Source organism: Silene latifolia, chromosome Y (genome assembly GCF_048544455.1).
Source record: "Silene latifolia isolate original U9 population chromosome Y, ASM4854445v1, whole genome shotgun sequence".
NCBI lineage: Eukaryota > Viridiplantae > Streptophyta > Magnoliopsida > Caryophyllales > Caryophyllaceae > Silene > Silene latifolia.
The window spans coordinates 250,725,824-250,733,607 of NC_133538.1; the positions used below are offsets into that span (position 1 = coordinate 250,725,824).

Sequence of the window (7,784 nt, forward strand, 5' to 3'; positions counted from 1 at the left end):
CTAAGTAATAAAACAATTCGATTACTTAGACCGTATCTTATTTAATCAAATTACAATGAGATACGTAAATATTACTTCCAAAATCGTCCGTCAATTTTAAGTAATTTAATTAACTCGTATCGTCATACGATTAATTAAATAATCAATTAAGAGTGTTACCCTTTAGGTATGACCTAAGGGGATCAACTGATCACCACCGTCGCACGACAGTAATGTCAAACTCTAGTCAGCCAATCATTACCGATATGTGTGGACCAGTTGACTGTAAAATATTACTTCCCACATGTATTCTTAAAATGAGACTTAAACATGTGATCATCATGATCGACAATTGTGATCGCATTATTTTCGGAGGACACATATTCCAACAAATAGAACTAAAGAAACCAAAGTACCATATTCGGAGCATTTCGTAGCATAAAACTACGATAATAGCATAGAAATACGTGCATAAAAGGGCCAAAAAGGACTATATAAAATGCACGTATCAGTTATTTCTTGGGTGCTTAAGAGAGGAGGTGTTCTACCTTGGACACTTGAAGATGGAGGATCTTGCCATTTATTTTTAGCTCAAGAACAACCAAGATGGTGATTTCTCAATGTAAGGAAAATTATTTTCCTCATCTTTTATATTAATATGCTTTAATATTGCATGCATGTTACATAGATCACATAAACACAAATTATGAGATAATTTGATATTTAATTAGAGTGTTTAATTAGGATATATGATCTTTCAAGTGGTATCAGAGCTTAGGCTTTTAATTTGCATGTTGATTTTAAGCATATTAAACAACTTATGAGATAATTTGAAAAACTCAAAAATTGTGTTAGAAGAGGTTTTAGCAGAAAAATTTTTGGGCATGCATACGTACTGATCTCAAAAGGTTTGTGGTAAAATTTGGGATTTGTGAAGTTATTTTGCTATTTTTTAATGTTTTTTTTTGTAGAAAACCGAGTCAAAATGCCGTATTTTGGTTAAGAGTTAACTAAAAATAGTTAAAAGTTGATTCGGATCATGAAATTTTTATATTGTTTCATGCATATTTTCTACAGATTGTATGTAAAATTTCGAAGGTTGGTTTGATGTTTTCCATGTTTATTGATTTTATGAGATAAAGTCGATAAAAGTGAATTAAATTAATCATATATTTGAAACATTTGTTCCTGCTCTTGATAAATTTATGCACATTTAAAAATATGATTTAAAAGTTAAAAGTGAAATTTAAAATGTGATTTCACCTTATTTTGATGTTTATTGGTTTTTGTGGTTAAAAACCGATAAATATCGATCTTTTTCATCATAAAATTTATCCGAAATTTTTGGGAAATTTTTATGACATTTTGCTATTCTTGGGAGTGTTCCAGAATACTCAAAATTTTTGTTTCAATTTTTGGTGATATTTTCAATTATTTTGGATTTATTACTTAAAAGTTATGATTTTACCGATTAAATTAGCAAATATCACCAAATCAAACTAATTATTCATCATCAAATTAGTGAGGACTAATTTTGAGGTCCAAAACAGTTTGGACTTAAATGTAATTTAAGAGTTGATTATTGATTTTTACAAGTTAAAAATCGAATAAATTCACAAAACCGAGCAAGATACCAACAATTGTAAGATAGGGCGATTTTGGCATCATTTTACAGCATTTTAAGAATATTTATTTATGTTGAATGAATGATTGTCATTTTTTTAAAGTATTTATTTTGTTGTACCTAGTATGGCCTAGTTTATTTAATCGTTATTACCCGAAATGAATGAAAATAGCGATTTGTTTGTAATTTAAATACGATCTCGTATTGTCGGTTTGTAATTAATTAATAGTTTTATTTATTTATTAATTAATTTATAATAGGAATAGCGATGTAATTTAATTGTAATAGTTATTTTTACCGGCGTTTCCAAAAGACGGATTTACATCGAGACGGAGTCTATTTTTGGAAAGGTGTTCCAAATCCCACAAGAAGGAGCCACTTTTGGAAGATGTTCCTATGAAGAGGCAAGGGACCAAGGAGTTGGTTTCCGATTTGTAATAGTCTAGTTATTTTTATATAGGTGGCCATACTAGGATTATTCATATGCTTGCTTGCTTTTATTTTTCCGCGCATGCCAAAATCGCCATTCACATTCATTGTATTTGTGCGGTTGTCAATTCACGTCATTTACATTCACCGACTTAGTTCACTTATAGGGAATATATGACTAAATTGACAAGATCTGTCACATAACTAAAATTGAGATTAGCCTTGCCAATTAGTAACACCTATGAATCCCTTGTTCATTAGAGCCACGCTCGCCCAAGCGGGGTGTTCTCTTTTTACCTTGGGTAAGTAGGGTGGTAAATGAAGGAAAAAGTAGATCTATATACTTACATATTCATATATGTTTTTAATTTAATTTGTCATAAAATTAAATATGGATTTTATGCATGCAAACAAATGAGCAAAATAGAGGAGAAATCATGTTCTTACATTGGATGTTTCGGATTATGGGCACAAGAGAGATCACCTTTCTCTCTTGTTCTTGTGCTATCCTTTAATGGAAGAACCAAGATCCAAGTATAGGATCTCTCCCTAAGCTTAATACCCAAGGCTTTCTCTTAATAAAAATTAATATTATAGGAACTAGTACAATATTAATTTTAGTAGAAAATTGATCCAAAATATAATATAACACTTGAATATTTCGGTTTTTAGAGAGAAGAAAAGGAGAATTATTTTTCTCTCTAGAATACTAATTTTGGATGAGTATTGGAATGAATTTGTGATACACAACATTTTGTATATTATTAGGTAAAAATTTGAAAAACCATGATGGTTTTTGTGTTCTCAAAACCGGGTGGAAGGGGGGGGGGGGGGGGGGGGGGGCTTTTAGGGGAGCCAATGCATGCAATTGTTGCTCTTAACAATAAACAATAGGGTTGCATGGCTAAATAGTAGGTAATCATTGTGTTTCCATTAACTTAATCAAATACAATATTTGCCTATTTCTTCCCCTAATTTTCGGCACACATGGATAACAAGTAATCCATTTTATTTTTGTCAATTGTCAATATGTCACATGTCACATAAATTTGTTATGTATTTTTAACATATTAAAAATCAACGTATTATTAAAATACGTCACATACAAAAATCGACTTAGTAATATCATAATTACTTGTACCAAAATATTTTACCATTTATAAATCACAACAGATTGTATTTATAATAATTCATTCAAATTTAATGGTTACCTTAAACAATTATTTCATCCGAGTAATGATACGATTCAATTACTCAGATCGTATCTTATTTAATCACATTTCAATATGATACGTAAATTTTACTTCCAAAACCGTCCGTCAATTTTCAAATAATTTAATTAAATCGTAACGTTATACGATTAATTAAACAATCAATTAAGAGTGTTGCCCTATAGGTATGACCTAGGGGGTCAACTGATCACCACCGTCGCACGACAGTAATGTCAAACTCTAGTCAGCCAATCATTACCGATATATGTTGACCAGTTGACAGTAACAAAATTACTTACCAATTGTATTCTTTATAATGATATTTAAACATGTGATCATCATGATCAACAGTCGTGATCGCATTATTGTCGGAGGACACATATTCCAACAATCTCCCACTTGTCCTCGACAAGTGTGCGTCACCAATTCTCTTGTCCTATTACTATCTCCCACTCAATGCAAGGTGTCTTTCAGGTCGTACTTGCAAGTGATCATATCGAGAGTGGTTTCCTCGATCTGGAGAATAACTGATTGACCGGACTTATCTATCATAGATACTTTTCGAGCGTGGCCACGCATTTCCAGTTCATTACTCCTCGAGTGGCCCTGAGATATTGTTATAACCCTTACTAGGGGTGGACAATTCCTATCGCACTCATTCCCTTCGACTAGCCACAGCCATCATAACCCAAAATATGCCCATTTGACCCCATTTACGAAGGTCGTAGTAACACAAATCAAAGTTAATCTGAAACTGTGCCATCTTGGGCGAATAGCCTTTAGTCAAAAGAATCGACTCATTTGAATACTATAGCAGCTCTCGCCACGACCAGGATATACAAATTTGCCAGAACTCTATAAGCGGTCATTAGGCCCGACAAAAAGTTCCTAACAGTCTACCTATGTGATCGACTAGTCATCTCACATGACTCTATGGCACTTGAACTTGCCATCAATCGCATCACACTCTAGTCACTTCGAGACGTCACCTCATACAAGTAACTATGGGCAAATACAATGTTAATCCGTGTTCACTTTAACGGGGTTCAATTGTCTCCACAACCCGTTTGGATATAACAATGTACAAGGTGAGTTAATAATAACTCAAACGACAAATGTCGACATCACACTCGGGTAGTCAATATCATATTACAACCTTGTGATCTATATCGTAAGTGTAAACACTTATTGATTGCAATAGAAGTTTAACATGCCATGTGTCCATATGTTCAAACTTCTTACACTTGCATTTTCTTTTACATTCATGTCCTCTTTCATAGCATGAATCTTACCAAGTACACATCAAGGTTCCCGACCTTGGTTTTGGTTCTTTAACTTGAAAGAACTTTCTTATCGATTATCACATAACGAACGAATTTTTGATGAATGATATAACTTGTACTGATCAAGTACTCCATCCACACACGATGCACTAGGTACATGTTTTGTAGAGTCTTGTAACAATTTGTCAAGATTATTAGCCTAGCACTTCTCACAAGTCCTAGCTTAACTAGGAAAGATGATTTTTGAATAACCTCTTATTCAACTAAGCATCTTTCTCAAAACTTCTTATTTCTCTTTCTAGGCTTGAAAGATTTGGGATTCTCATAAATCCTTATATGTGTTCGGATTTTCTATAATATGTGCAACCTCTTGACACACAATAGAGCATTCCGTCAAACACTGAAATCGCTCATCGGATTCTACTCGAGAATTCATGACGTTTCTATTATGGCTTAACAATCAATCATCATGCTCTTATGCATATGATTCATAATTGGACATGTACATGATTATTCTAATGGCGGAAACATTAGTTACTAATAATCATGAGATCAACCGTTCATAGGTTCAATGAACGACCATGACTGCTAATGGCAATTCCGATTTCATCTACATGAATAACCTATGTGAATGTTGATACGATGTGTATCTCTTAATACTAATCCAACATCCCTTGATGTAATTGGATTCATCATAGTCATTTTTCATCCAGAATTGAAAACTCAAAAGCTTCTTTATGAAAGAAGGTATTAGCTCGTCATTTTTTAATGAGTGATGAGTTGTAAACATTCAAAGGATGATAGTTCCCACTAAATTCCATGTCTTCACATGAGAATTTCTTAACTCCCACTCAATTCTACACATTTCGAAATTGACTTCTCAATCGAAATTTATCAAGAATTGAAATATAAATTGCATTGCCAAGTTATTAGGATAAAACCATATATGTTCCCATCATATCCTTTCAAAATACCTATTTTGAAGTGGTCCCATCTTAACCTTACGGAAAGAGATTTTAAATCTCCAACACACTCATGTCATAATGATGTGTAGCAATGTCATTATTCAAATATAAACAATATCTAGAATACGTCCTTCGCAAATACCCTTTTGGAAGGAGGTTTAACCATTTCATAATGAGGTTAAGCAATGACATTTGCGTGGTTAAAACTTTGGCCATTGAAGATATCGGTATATCAAATTTTGCAACTTGATCATAACTAGTATGTAACTTTGATTCATTTAGGCTCTTAAGTAAATCTCAAGGTTGAAACTTGTTCCGGGTGTAATTCCAGAGCAGATATTTGTTACCACTCGTAGCTTGTAGAATGATGTCTTTGCTTGAATCCTCCTTTCGGTCTCCTGAAAGGATGAACAAACTGAGGGCTCGGCTTTGGACCGAGCGAACTCACTCCGACGCTCAAGTCAGTAAACTTAAGGGATAAGTTGTTGTTACTTGGCTAAATGTATATTGTAGAGAGATAAGGAAGATAATACCAGGTGAATAGTGATTCTTAGGTTAAATTGTGGATCCTTTCCTCAATGAAGGTTGAGGAGTATTTATAGACTTTCACCTTTTGTCACGTAGTGGCCAAGTGGCTAGCAGGTGGAAAGACCGTTATACCCTCGGCCGATGGAACCATGGCAGGCCGGCCGAGGGGCCTTGGATATGAGTACGCGGATATGTGTCCCCTGGTGGTGGTTGCCTGGCCGAGACCCAAGAGACAGGCCGATGGGCTGCATCGGCTAGGCTGTCTAAGTCGTTGACTTGCTGTGGATATCTTTGACCTTGCTCGATATGTTGACTTGGTCAGCGGTGCAGAATATGCCCCATCAATTTGCCCCTAGCGTAGTCTATGCCGTGGTGTGGGCTCCGATGTATGTTTGAGCGTATATTCTGCGCAAGTAATTTTGCAAAATTTTTCTGCATCGGCTTCTTCTATTGCTCCGGCTTCTTCTACCTTGGCTCGATTCCGCTTAGGCCGTACCATATCCCCCCTCCACATGGATGTGTAAAGGGCATCCGATGTGGAAAAGAAGGTGACGCTGGCCGAGACCAGGGTATAGAGTGCCGGTTGTTTTTGATTGCCCCCGACCGGTGCTACCTAGCTTGGTTGATTATGTGGCCGGCGGAGAACAGATGCTACACTTGATCTTAGCCAAAAGGCCGAGAAAGGTATGGATCTATCCTGTGGCTCAGATTTTAGCCGGTTCATTATGCTCCTGATGACAGGGTTTTTGGTATGTCTATGCATGTTGACACTGATGCTTTCATTAACTTTTGTAGATCAGCCGCTGTCGGCCGCCGCTCTTATTGGGCAGCAAGTGGGGGAGAACCCCGTGCAGGCTGGTGATCAAAACGTCACCATTGAGCCTTCATCCCAGAAGGCTTCTCCCTCCCAGCTACAGGCTGGCGATCAAAACGTCACCACGGACTCCTCATCCCAGAAGGTTTCCCCCTCCCAGCTTGTAGCGGAAAGCGCGAGGTTGATCAAGAGGCTGACGAGGTGGAACGAGCTGGCCGGTGCTCATATTATAGAGCAGGAGAAAGCCGCGGCTCAATCTGTTCTTGAGATTAATGCCGCTAAGAAGGTGGCCGTGAAGGCGAAGCTGGATCTCCTCAATGAGCAGAGGCTTAGGGGAGATGCTGAGAAGGCGCTTTTGGCTGAGAGGAAACTCAGGGAGGACGCTGAAAAGGAGGTCCTTGCTGAAAGAGCCAAGGCCGAGGCTGCGACGGCTGAAGCTGCGAAGCTGCTGGAGAAGTGTGCCCTTGTCCAGAGGCACGCCGACCTTTATTTCCAGCAGAGGAACGAATTCAGGGGCATGCATCAGATCCAGGGGAAGGTGATTCGGAGCAAGGAGGCCATCATTAGGCAAAAGGAGGAGGACATTGAGATGCTCCAAACCGTCATGCTCCCTAACATGTGCGCCGAATTCCGGGATCTGGCCGAAGAAGCTGCCAGGGAAGTGATTGAGGAGCTCTTCCCTCTTGATGGTTCCTTTCCGTGGAGCAAATTTAACGAGCTGTTTGACGACAAGCTCGAAGCTAAGGAGAAGGCCGTGGCGGAGAAGGCCAAGGAGGCGGTGAGGGTGAAGATAGAGAAAGAGGCGGCTGCGGAGAAAGCAGCCCATGATGAGGAAGCTAAGGCGGCCAAGGAGGAAGCCGAGAGAATGAGGGCAGCTGAGGCTGCCGAGGTTAAAGCTGAGGCTGCTGAAGCTGAGGCTGCTAGGAAAACTGCTGGGTTGCCCATCGAAGA

The 7,784-nt window shown here is 37.8% G+C and overlaps 1 pseudogene; it reads right to left on the bottom strand.

Annotated features, from left to right (window-relative positions):
* Positions 1-6,590: 6,590 nt before the first annotated feature.
* LOC141635486 (U2 spliceosomal RNA) lies at positions 6,591-6,707 on the bottom strand (annotated as a pseudogene).
* Positions 6,708-7,784: the final 1,077 nt, after the last annotated feature.